Source organism: Echinops telfairi, unplaced genomic scaffold (genome assembly GCF_000313985.2).
Source record: "Echinops telfairi isolate 266 unplaced genomic scaffold, ASM31398v2 ScPeMD7_22;HRSCAF=79, whole genome shotgun sequence".
In the NCBI taxonomy this organism is placed as follows: domain Eukaryota; kingdom Metazoa; phylum Chordata; class Mammalia; order Afrosoricida; family Tenrecidae; genus Echinops; species Echinops telfairi.
In genome coordinates, this window is record NW_022103919.1 from 17,205,751 (window position 1) to 17,219,225 (window position 13,475).

General features: G+C 42.8%; 1 pseudogene; it reads right to left on the minus strand.

The window, feature by feature from the left end:
• Nucleotides 1-9,599: 9,599 nt before the first annotated feature.
• Nucleotides 9,600-13,475, minus strand: part of LOC101647364 — a 9,824-nt pseudogene continuing 5,948 nt past the window's right edge.

Here is a 13,475-nt window from a genome sequence, read left to right on the forward strand (position 1 = left end):
AGGCGGGAAGTCTTTCATAACCAGAGACTGCCTGCAGTTTCACTTTTTAAGAAGAAAAAAGTCTATAACTATCAAAATATTTCATCTTTTCATCTAACCCAACTTTTATAATAAAATACACCCTGCTTCACAACCACCTGAGGTATAAGACACCATGACACGCTTTAGTCTGTGGAAATTGTGAACTTCCATACTGCATGCATTTCAGCATAAGATAGGAAAGATACCATGCTAATATAAATGGCATCAGAAAGTTTTTCTCTTCCCCCCCAGTTCAGAGAGCAATGGGAACTCCCTTAGGTCTGATTATTCCTTCCTTGTCATTATGGGGAAAGCAGGAACTCTGCCCGTCTGCTACCATTGCTTCTCACGCCGCAGGGCGGTGTCGGTTTGATTCCGACCGTGCTCTGTGTGTGTCACAGCAGACTGTGCTCCGTCGGGCTTTCAACGGCTGGGTCCTCTTTCAGACTGGACTGCCACATCCATAGGGGAGCACTGAGTGCATCAGGGTCCTTTGTAGCACACCTTTTAGGAAAGAAATCAGCTAGAGAGGTCTGGAGAACACATGTAGCTGGGCTTGATATCACCTTGGGAAGTTCTAGACGAAAAGACTCTGTCTTTGCTCCTGCTTCATTGTTACACGGGGAGTTTGCCTCAGGGGTCCAGAGATTTTTGTTTTGTTTTGTTTGTTGTTCTGTTTACTCTTGCTGCAAACCTCTCAATCCATCAGATACCCATGTCAAGTTGAGTAACAGGGAACAGGTCTTATGTTCTCTCTGGAGTCTAGAAGCTGGAGTTCTGCTTATTGGCTGTGTCGATGCTTTCTGAAGGTTTTGAGGAACAAACAGTGTCATGCTTCTGTCTCCTGCCTTCTCGTGACTGCTAGCCACCTTTGGCATTCCTTTACTAGTCACAGACGTACCTACCTCCGTCATCACGTGACATCTTCCCCTGTTTGTGATTGTGTTTTTGTTTGTCTTCTTTTATAAGCTACCATACAGAGTGGGTGTGGTGTCAGGGTTCTCCTGACCTTTGACAGTCCAAGAGGCAATCTGGTCCCTCTCCACAGGTGCCATGAACATGTGAAGTACAAACTCACATCCTGGTCCTTCCAGGCAGTTTTAGTCAGTGGGAAAAAAAGGTGTGGAGTCGTTTGCTTCGCCTGGTTACCTCTGGCTTAAAGACTTGCTCTCTGAAACTTGGTTCACTTACAGATTAGCTCACTGTTCAAAGAGTTTGCTCCTTTATTCATGAATACTCTAGATAGAAACTGGTATGCCATCAGCATTTCACTGTATTGGAAATCATACCACTGACACTTCAGATAGCAGTAAGGTTACCCCTAGTGGATAAGTTTCAGCAGAGCTTCCCAACTAAGACAAACTGGGACAAAGGACCAGGCGATCTACTTCTGAAAATTACCCACTGGAAAACCAATCGATCATTGTCAGAGATAATACGTTTGCTTATTTATTTTTCAACAGTTTTATTGACAAGTAATTTACATCTCATATAATTCAATACCATACCAAGGTTCAATCATATCAAGGAAAATTGTACAATCCCCTTCACATCGATTTTAGAGCATCGCCCCCTCCCATGGTTAAATCACCTTTGAGATGAGTTGCACAATCATAAGCATTCTAGTGCTCCCTCTCCCCTCCTGTCTTCATTATCTGCTTCTGAAAATCCCCTTACACCCCTAACCCCCCCATCCTCTGTTCCCCATATCCCCTTGTTTCAGTTATTGTCATTACGCATCCACCCCTCCTGTGCTTCACAGCTGGGAGACCCAACAGAACACAATAAAAAACAAAATCTCACTAAGGTTGTAAGCATAAAAACATAATCGCATACAGACAAAAATACAAATACTGTGTAAGAAGGAAAAGACCCCAAGCACATTCAAAAAGCCAGGGAACAAATTTCTCTCACAGCACCAGTAAGAGATACTTGCACCCAGAACAAATTCAGGTCACATCTATAGGGTGATCAACTGGCTAAGTATCAAGATTGGTTCAGCAAAATCAAGATTACAAAGGTCTCTGCCTGATAGTAAGGCTGTTGGAGACTCTTGGCTGTGGCCATAGTGGCTCAGTCTGACCAGAGACTCTGCAGATGGGTTTGGGCTCCTACCATCCCCCACAGCCCTCCACAAATTGGGTGTGCGTAACTTTAGCTCTGATGCCTCTCTCCTCACCATCTTCAAAATTTGTAATTGTCATCTCTGGGTCACACAGACGGATGTGCTTCTTCCATGTGGAGTTAGTTGACTCCTCACTTAGATGGCTGCTTGTTTGAATATAAGCCTTTAAGACTCAGACACTATTCTGATGGATAGCCCGGCACCATTTGCCTTTCTCACCACACTTTGCTGTAGCACTCTTATCTTCAGTGATCATTTCATGAAGATGAGTATCAGGCAGACTCATGGCCTAAGAACTGATTGTTCTGAAGTTGGAGCTAGGATTTAGTGCAAGCTCAAAACCCATTCCTGGATCTATGCCTTTGTTTTTTTGGGGGGTTTTTTTGGCTGTAACTTGGGAGCCAATACATATGTCATATCATTCCATAGGGCAATCATGTCAAACATAAGTGTGCAATTTCTTCCATAATCATACATGTATTCTAAAACATGCTTTTCCTTCCTGGACTTCTTGACATCATTTCCCTCTTACCTCCCCCACTCCTTTAGATCACCCTTCCCCAAAACCCTTGTTCCTTTTCTCTCCCTCTAGGCTAAACATCCTTGGGTTTCATTTACCCAAAAATAAAGAAAAAATTCTAGAGGGTGAGCTCCAATGGCAACACACTTTTGAGATACACCCTAATATAAACGAGCATAAGCAGACTATAGCAGACTGGCTGTCACAGGATTACTGGGATAATACTGTAAGTAACGCAGCACGCGGGGCGTTGGTGTACCAAGACCGTTTGTTCGCCAACCACAGCACACTGCTCTTTGCACAGCTGTCTTCTGCCTCAGACACCGTGTGTTTTCTGGCTTAGGTCCTCAAGTTACAAGCATCTGGGGTAGATTCCAGTTCACCCAGTGGAGTTCCCATTTGAGGTCTTACTGATGCTGCCTTTGGTACACGATGTGCACCCCGAAGATCCAAAATTCAGTGTCTCACTGTTCTGCGGCACCAGCCTGGGTTCCCGCGGTACCCCCAGACCCCTTAGGTCAATTCTGCCCACAGCTGCATTCCACTAAAGACCCTCCCTACCCAGTGATCCCAAGAGCATCCTCAGTCTCTGCTTCCCACCCCCTCTGGTGGTCAGCCTTCCCTCCCCGGCCCCCAACAGACATGGATCTATGTTCTAACAAACTTGACAATTCCCTCCCCCTTCTCCTATGCTGCCCCTCCCATGAGTCAGCCGCATCCTTCTGACAGGGCCACCTCACTCTCCCTGGGGACCTCACCCCAGATCCACATGGCAACCAATCAGCAGACAGCCTCCGTGTTCCCCACCCACCCATTTGATCCCGCCGTCATGAGGTGCCCTCTGGCCAAGTGACCCACACGACTACACTTACCTGGAGCGGATGGTGTGTGGTTCCTTGGCACTGGTCCAGCTTTTTACCTTATGGTAGTTCAATTGCCATCTTTTTTCGGGATCACAATGTTACTTTCCACAGTGGCTGTCCTTATCTACAAGCCGACAGCAGGGAATAAGAGTTCCAATCTCACCACAGCCTCTCCAATATTTGCTGTTCTCAGATTGTTTAAATTGGGTGACAGTAATGAGCGTTAGGTGGCATCTTGTTTTGACTTGCATTTCCCAGATGGCTAATGACCTGGAGCATTTCCTCATGTGTTTATTAGCCATTCGACTGTTATCCTTTGTGAATCCTCTGTTTAGGTCTTTTGCCCACCTTCTCAGAGGGCTATTAGTTTTTTTTAACTAATAAGCTTGTAAAATTCTGTAGATCTTAGTAATTAGTCCTTTGTCTCTTATGTTGTTACTAAATATTTTTTCCCAATCTGTGGGCTCTCCCTTTACTCTTTTAATGAATGTACACAGGTGTTTTATTCTTAATAGGCCCCATTCATCTATTTTATCTTTCATGGAGTGTGCTTCCTTTGTTAATTCTGCTACCCCATCTATTCCCTGTACTAGGGCTCCTAGCTTTGTCCCAATTCTCTCATTGATGGTTCTGATCGCTTTGGGTTTTACAACTAAGTTTTTAATCCACCTTGAGTTTGTTTCTGTGCGTGGAGTGAGATATGGGTCACGTTTCATTCTTCTGCACGTGGATACCGAGATTTGCCAACACCATTTATTAAAGAGGGCATCTGCTTCCCATTTAATGTGTTTGGGCCTTTGTCAAAAATCAATCTGCTTGCAAATGCTTTAATTTCTTATTTCTGGGTTTTCTTCCTGTGTCCCATACGGTCACTACAAGTTGGAATTGACTCAGTAACAGTGAGTGTTTTGGAACATCAACAGCAAAACTAGCCTTGAAGATTTGAGTCCCTTTAGAACCACACCTTTAAGTTTATATTCAAATATTTAACATTCCTATTTATAAAAGTCTTTCTCTCACCTCTCTAAAGAAGTGTCTCACTGTGACCTTTCCCTACTCTCATCTTTTTACAATTTCCTTTCCCTTGTCTCTTCTTCAATCGCCCCTCTTCTGTCCAGCTGAGACTTTACCCCTCTCTCTGCTCCAGCCCAAGCCCTGTGGACTCTTTATCATAATTGACGATTGAATTTTCTCTCTTTCCTCTTACCAGCGCTTAACCTCACCTTCTACCTTCAAAGGTATTTTTAACATTATTTGTATTTTTTAAAAGTCAGCCTGTTCCAAGAGGAAATGAACTATTAGATGTTAAGATCACGTTTTACAGTAAGGGTGCACAGAAGAGCAGCAAGGGGAGAAATTTAAGGCCAGGGCATGGCATCCCAGCAGAGGCCACTGGAAAACACTCATAACGGTCAATGGACAGACCTGAAACTGTTCGAGGGCTTTTCAGTTTTTGTTGTTTATTTTCTTTTTTGTTGTTGTTGTTGTTGTATTAGCTGTTGTTGATTTTTTTAAAATTATGTTTTGCTTTGCTTTGTTTTTGCACTTATTATTGTCTATGAATATTTATCTGGACAAGAAAGGCGGAATGAACAACCCAGAGGAGAGAACAATGGGACCAACAGTTCCGGGGGACACAAGAGATGGGGAGTTGGGGGAAAAGGAGGGGCGTGCCAACAAACCCAGGGACAAGGGAAGAATAAGTGATCTAAAATTGATGGTGAGGGGGTCATAAGTTGCTTGTGGGGGGAGAGGGGGGTCGATCAAGGGCAATGTAGCCAAAAGGAATTACCAAAACCCCAATGAAGGCCAAACATGATAGTGGGATTGGAGAAAAGTAAAAGGAAATAGAGGAAAGAACTGGGAGGCAAAGGATATTTATAGAGATCTACGTAGAGGCATGTATATATGTAAATACATTTATATACAATGACAGGGGAATAGATCTATGTACATATATTCATTTATAAAGTATTACAGTAGCAGATGGACATTGGGCCTCTACTCAAGTACTCCCTCAACGCAAGAGCAGTTTGTCCTACTAACATGGCACTCTGTGATGTTCACCTTCCCTGACACAATCGCTAACGACAAAATAGATGTCTAAGCAAATGTGGTGAAGAAAGTTGATGGTGCCCAGCTATCAAAAGATATAGTATCTGGGGGTCTTAAAGGCTTTAAGATAAACAAGCAGTCATCTAGTTAAGAAGCAACAAAGCCCACATGGAAGAAGCACACCAGCCTGTGTGATCATGAGGTGGGATCAGGTATCAGGCATCAAAGACCCAAAACAAAACAAACAGCATATCAGTGGGAATGAGGGGGAGGGCAGAGTGAAGACCCAAAGTCCATCAGTAGTCAATTGGACACACCCTGTCAGAATGGTCACAAGGAAGAGAAGAGCCAGTGAGAATGCAGTGTAACACCAACGAAACACACAACCTTCATCTAGTTCTTTAATGCTTCCCACCACCACCACCACCCCCTCACTACCATGACACCAATTCTATCTTACAAATCTGGTTAAACTAGAACATGTATACTTGTACAGATAAGAGCTCGAAACACAGGGAATCCAGAACAGACAAACCCCTCAGGATCAATAAGGGGAGCAGCGATACTGGGAGGGTAAGGTTAGGGAGATGGGGAGTAAGGGGGAGCAGATCACAATGATTGATATATGGCCCCCACCTCCCAGGGGGACGAACAGTAGAAAAGTGGGTGAAATGAGACAGCGGTTTGTGTAAGACATGAAAACAACAACAACAATAATTTATAAATTATCAAGGGGACATGGGGAAGTGAGTGTAGGGGAGGGAGAGGGAAAAATGAGGAGCTGATGCCAGAGGCTCAAGCAGAAAGAAAATGTTTTGAAAAAGATGATGACGACATATGTACAGATGTGTTTGACACAATGGATATATGTATGGCTTTTGATAAGAGCTGTTAGAGCCCCCAATTTAAAAGAAAGCACGTTTTACACCTAACCGTACACAATATTCATTCCATAAGCATTTATTCAATAATATATTTCCAAAACTCCACTAGGTGCTAAAAATAAGGCATGTTCCCTACTGTGCCAATTACCAAGCTATTGTGTCTAGTCTCTAAGCCCACCCTTTTCCTACTTCACTCTGCGATGCAGGGATTCTGCAAACCACATTTCCATTTCTGCCAGCTGACAGTGGGAGCACATTAAGCCAGTTGCTATTTAGTCAGCTCAGAGTCCGGGCAACATCGTGTGTGCCAGAGCAAAATTGGGTTCTCTAGGGCTTTTAAGAGCTGGATTTCAGCTAGTAGATTTCCCGGTCTTTTTTCGGAGGGACCTGCGGGTGAACTTGGCCCTGCCACCTCTTGGATATAGCCAGCCACCAGCATTAAGTGGTGTTTTGCACCACCTGAGGACTTCTGGCCCTAGGCAACTCTAGTGGGAGCAGCCTGTAGCTTTATTTACTCCTTTCTGCTTGTGCCCCTAGAGCCGTCCCCCTTTCTCCATGCCCAAGCTTCTTTACCCTGGTTTATTTACTCCTTTCTGCTTATGCCCCCTACATCCATCCCCTTTCTCCATGCCCAGGCTTCTTTACCCGGTGGCAGCAGCAAGTTCCCCAGTGGCAGCAGCTGCATCTTGTTTGAAGTTTCTCCAACTCTTGAGAAACAGCTTCTCCAAGCACCCATTCAATCCCGCTAACGCCAACCCCTAAGGTTCTAGATGCACCTCCAGAGGGAACCGCTTCTAAATTTCTGTTAGTAATTCCAACCTCTTCCCATGTATTTTCTGCCCCAGAATGATAGTTGTTCCTGCAATTACTACCTCTGTGATACATACAGTTCTCTCTCCACCCCTCTCTCTTTTGTTTTACTTACACATATTTTTATTCTGGTAAGAAATATATATATAATAAAAAATTTTCCATTACGGCCATGTTTAAGTGTGCAATTCAGTGACATTAATTATATCCACAATGTTATACTACTATCAACATTATGCATCACCAAACGTTTTTATCATCCCAAACAGAAACTCAGTACCCCTTCAGCAGCAACTCCTCATCCCTCTACCAATATGTCACACAGCTCCTGGTAGCCACTAATTCACTTTAATCTCCATGCTTTTGCCTATTCTAGATATTTCACACTGGTGAAATCATACACTATTTTACCTTTGTTTCTGACTTATTCCATCCCACATAATGCTTTTCCATCTGGGCTGTAGCATATATCAGAGCTTTATTTCTTTTTATGGCTGAATAATATCCCATTGTGTGCATATACCAACTACTGCCCATCCACATGTGCATGGTCACTATATAGGGTGGCTTCTACCTTTAGTGAACACTGAGCAAGTGTCTGCTTGAGCCTCTCCTTTCAGTTCTTCTGGGAAGATACCCGAGTGTGGAATTGCCGGATCACATGGTCATCACATTAACCATTCTGAAAACGCTTCACCGTTCCATTCACACAGCAATGCACTCTCCCCTTGTCACTTTTCCAGTTATTAAAATTGTTGCATCTGGTTAATTCATTGCAGTAAACTCTGTCAGTTAAAATAAAAAGTTGTAGCATCTCTGTCTCCTAATAGACTGAAGCAGAAGATTGTCTTTGGGGGGGAAAGTGTGTATAAACGGAATACAGGGCATGTGGAAGAGGAAGTGAAGGTTCAGATCTTTAATGTGAAACAGGACAAGGATGTACGCATCTCACTGACATCGGGTCACTGCCAATGGCCTCACAGAGACCCTGTGGGACAGGGTAGAACTGCCCCCGTGGGTTTCTGAGACGGTGACTGTTTACAAGCAGAAAAGGCCCCATCTTTCTCCCTCAGAGCTGCTGGTGGTTTCAAACTGTCAACCTTGCAGATCACAACCAAATGTGTATCCACGATGCCACCAACATTAGGTATAAACTCACTGCCATTGAGTCAATGCTGACTCAAAGCGACCCCCGGTGGGTTTCCAGAGACTCTACCCTCCCCGAAAGTAAGATATCCCCCAAAAATAAGACCTACTTACAGTTTTGCCTCTTGCTGAAATATATCACCACAGAGTATTTGATGCTCCCCGGGTGTGTGTGATGTTTTCAAGAAGCACCTTTGCTACACAGGTTGCAGTAGCATGGTGACAGGAGAAGACTTCCCCAACTTGGCAATCAGTGTTATTGCACATTTAGAACCACTTGAGGTTGAAAATGAAATAAAATCTGCCATCCAACCATAGGCCAAGAAGGTAAAGGGTTTGTCCAGGTTGGACTTTAAACTGTGTCCCAGGATTATAGCAAAGGCAAATAGGACAATGCATATCAACAGGTTTGGTACTCCCCTCCAAAAAAAATCCCTACCATTTTTTTGTAATATCTCAATAATTTTACTTTGTCCCATTTGGAAAACTTTATATTAGGCTCACATCATAGGAGCATGCGAGAAACTAGGTAAGACAGTTTTCTTACTAGTCTACAATTTAGTGGCAGGGTCTTGGTAGCAGTCTGCCTTTTTACATGCCTTAATTTCATCTGTTTGGGATAACTATTTTCAAAGTTCTTGTAAAATTAATTCATGAATGCTGGAGTTATCAATAGACAAATTTTGGGAGTCCTTTTATTTATTTTAAGTGTAAAAGTCACTTGAGGGTCATTTGTTTGACTGCTACATCAGTAAGGTTATTTTTTCTAATTTCTTCTGTTTGGGATTCTCCTTTTAATGAGCGAGATTGTATTTTTTATCACAACAATTTCAGAGAGAAATTATAGAGCATCTAGAAAACTCACTATTATGTTGATTTTCTATAGAATTTCCAAAAGTGGTTTAAAATCCTCTGTTTCCACAATGTGTTAAAATCATATCCAATTCTGACACAATATCTATTTTTTCTTAAAATATTCACATATTTTCCTGAAGCAATTGGAGTAAATGGCATGGAGGCCACATCTGGCCTGTTCTGGCTATACGAGGGAGAAGCCAAATTCAACTCCACAATATTGATGTCTATGTGTCAGAGATCAGACAGGCTTCCACCCTCCAACCTGCTGGACCCTGTTCTGAGGGTAAACTGCCTCTCCCATGGCAGTCTACTTTTTGCTACTGTGTCACATACTTTATTACAATGGCCACACGGCACCCAGAGATGCTACTCATGATTGTTGATCTGTCCGGATCAGAAACATGAAGGACACGCATATTTTGTCCACTGTGCTTCTCGGCCATGCCAGTCAAAACATCTCTCTGGTCCTTGCCTAAGCAATAAAGTGTTGCGTCAAGCAAGACATAAATAAGACACGTGAATACTTTAAAAGTTGGACATATAAAAACCCTTGAGCTCTGCCCTGTTTTGGCAAGTACTACAAAAGCCTGTCAGCATTGATAAATGCCCAAAGGGCACTCCTCTATGCAAGCCAAGAATGAGAGAGCTGGCTCTTCCCTGAGCTGGAGTCTAGCCGCTGGTGCTGCTCCCCAGTCCGATTGTTACATCTAGAGCTACTGTTTCCTGTAAGTGCTTGCTCTTTGCATTTCTGTCCTGAGATGTGTGCCTATGCGTGTGAACATTTCTTCTGCTCTTCTAATGCAAGTCATCTTGCCACGACAAATTCTGACCCTTGTGAGCATCATCCAAAGAGAAATATGTTGCAATAATGAGGATCTGAGGCTTGAATTTATTGAGTCGTTTTGGTCTGACTTGTTCTCAATCATCAAGAAAGTGTGTGCAGCAGTATTCACCCTCGCCCCCATTTTACCAGTCAAAAAATGAGGCTGAGAGAATTGGTTCTCTACCCAAGTTCACACATCAGAGTCTATCTTTGTTACCTAGTGTTGCTATAACAGAAATACCACAATAAATAGAACTCTATTTCCTATTAGGGGTCATGAAGACTGAATTCAGGGGGCAGCTCTAGAGAAAGGCTTCCCTCGGTGACCTCCTGAGAATGGCTCTGGATCTCTTGAGTGTCTTCTCAAGATCTGTGTGCATTTCAGGATCTCCTTCCTCACTTCTCCTTTTCCGCTTACTTTTGTGCTCTCTTCTGGATCTCAAAAGATCGCCCTGACTCGTCACACCAGCAGAAGACAACTCACTGCCGTCAAGATGATTCTGACTCACAGCAGCCCTGAGGTTTTGTAAATCTGCACAGCAGCAGACAGTCCTATTTGTCTTCTGAACAATGACTGTTATTTGGAAAAATTTATCTTGGGGTTAGCCATCTAAAATGTACTGGCCTCCCTATACTAATCATTTCTCATTAACATAACAAAGGCAACACATCCCCAAATGGGATTACAAACATCCCGGATTTCATGAATTCTGTTCCCGTCTTTACGTCAAACGTGTTTGTAAGTTAGAACAGTTGGTATAGTTTGTATCTAACTTTAGTCAAATGTTTGGCGTAGTGCATAAAACCCACTGCCATCAAGTTGATTCCGACTCCTGTAAAAATACATAGCCCTGTAAAAACACATAGCAAACCTTCTATGCATAAATAGAAACACTAAAGAAACACTTTCAAATATACAAAAACATCTCTAACATAATAATACAGTAATAATGCATTGTAGTCAATTAATATGGTCCTTCTAACCATAATTCCTCATGTGATGTATTATAATTCTGGATTTTATGCCGATAGCTATTGTCCTATTTTGGATGACAATGGGCAGGATTAGAGTGGCATGAAAACTTGATCATAGTAAAGATTGTGAACCAAGTCACACACTTTGTATCCAAGGGGGTATCTTTAAGACTTTACTAGAAGATCTGACTTAAGACACCATCCTTTGTTTTCCTTGGATGGGGTATAAATGCTGGTACCTCTGCAGTGCTGATGTGCACCACCTGGAACACCATAGTTCTGTTTCCTGACTGAGCTTTGGTAGAATCACGACCTGCTGAAACTTTTGGACATTTTTGCTTTGTGGCTTTGGACTCTGCGTTTAGCTTGTGTGTCAGTCTGGGTACATTAGAGAAACAAATCCATAGAAACTCATAAGCATAAAAGAGAGTTTTATATCAAGGGTAAGTGCACATCAAGAAATGGCCCAACCCAGTGTTGCCCAAACCCACACAAGTCCAACATTAACCCATATGTCTGATACCAATGCACAAAGTCCTCCTCCATCTCACAAAATATACACTATGACACTGACTGTGGAGGAAAGCCGAATCAGTGAGCATGTAGGCATCTCAGTGCTGGCAGGGGTCTCCACATGGCTGCTCCAGCACCCAGGGCTGCATCGAAGTAGGTCCATGTGGCTTCTCCTCAGGGATGTCTTGCAGGAAGTGAGCCTTGCCAGCTGAAGCAGGGAACTGGCTAAGGCAGCTGCACCCTGGTCCACCATCAGAAAGCAAGAGACCTGAGAACTTGAAAGGCGAGGCTCACTGAGCCATTTATCCCTCTGCCCTTCAATTAACCCCACATGTGTTTATCGGCCAGGTTGGCACAATAAACTTGAACTATCTCAGCTTGTCTATGCCTGACCTTCAGATCTGGAACTGAAGAGCACCCACAACCACATGAGACCTTTCTTTAAAGTTTTGTAAATTTTTGTGGGACCTTGTAACGAATCAAAGAACCCAGGGATGTGAGGGAATATACTTGAGGGAGGAGCAGGGAGGAAAATGGAGCAGAATAGCAATTTGGAAGAGATGGACATTTGGGACATCATTTATCTCTAACACTTTAGGACTAGTCTGGTATGAATTCTTCTAAAATAAATTATTATCAAAATAATAATAATGTTTGGATACAAGTCACAGAGTAGAACCTGTTTGTTATTGTGACCCATGGTGTTTACCTTACATTTTAAAATGTTAAACTTTATGGGAGTTGGTTCATAACTTAGGTTTGTATATAAATCAGACATTTATAACTTGGGGATTGCCCATAAAACTATAAACATAGAGGTTAGGATTTATAACACATACTATGTGGGGACACAATTCAATCCATAACATTCCACCATTTGATCCCCAAATCCATGTCTTTTCCATATACAAAACATATTCACCCTATCACATCATCTCAAATTCTTAAATCAACTCAAAGTCCAGAATCTTATCTTTTGAGTCATCTAAATCAAGTAAGGGGGAGATTTTAGATGAACTTTATCCAGTGGCAAAATTTCTCTTCTCTTCATCAGCGTACCTGTGAAACCTATTATCTACTTCCAAAATACAATGTTGGAACAAGCACAGGAGATGTTTCCTTTACAAAGTGGGGAATATGGAGGGAAAGGTGGTACTAGTTAGCAGGTAAGGCTCTATCTATCACAGTAGGAAAGCTCTGTCTTCCAGACCCATTGGGGTGGCACCTTTGCTCCGCAGCTTTAAGTGGCCCCATTCTCCAAGTCCATCTCACTAGCAAGCTCATCCCTCTTGCCCTGGTGAGGGCCACTCTTCCACCCTTTGGGCATGGCAACTGTGCCCCTTCAACTCTGGTGGTGGCCCTGTCCTCCTGGCCACCCTTAGTGGGAGCCTTCCTCTCCGGCCGTATCTTTTGATACCCCACTATTATCTTGCTAGAGATCTCATCAGCTGGACCCCCAAGTTTATCATTTGAAAGATTTACCTTCCATCAGGCATTTGGACATAATTCAGACAAGTTCTTTGTCATTGTACGAAAAGCCTCACCACATATTCACCTTGTTCATTTAAAACCTCATTTAATCTCGGCCCACATTTTGGGCAACATTGTGTTAGTGGCACCATATGTATAGGGCTTTTAAAAGTTTGTGGGAAAATTCCATTATCTTTTTTAAAATAATTTTATTGGGGGCTCGTACAATTCTTATCACAATCCACACATATATCCATTGTGTCAAGCACATTTGTACATTTGTTTCCATCATCATTCTCAAAACATTTGCTTTCTACTTGAGCTCTTGATATCATTTCCTCATCTTTCCCCCTCCATTCCCCCCCCCCATGAACCCTTGATAATTTATAAATTATTATTATTTTGTCATATC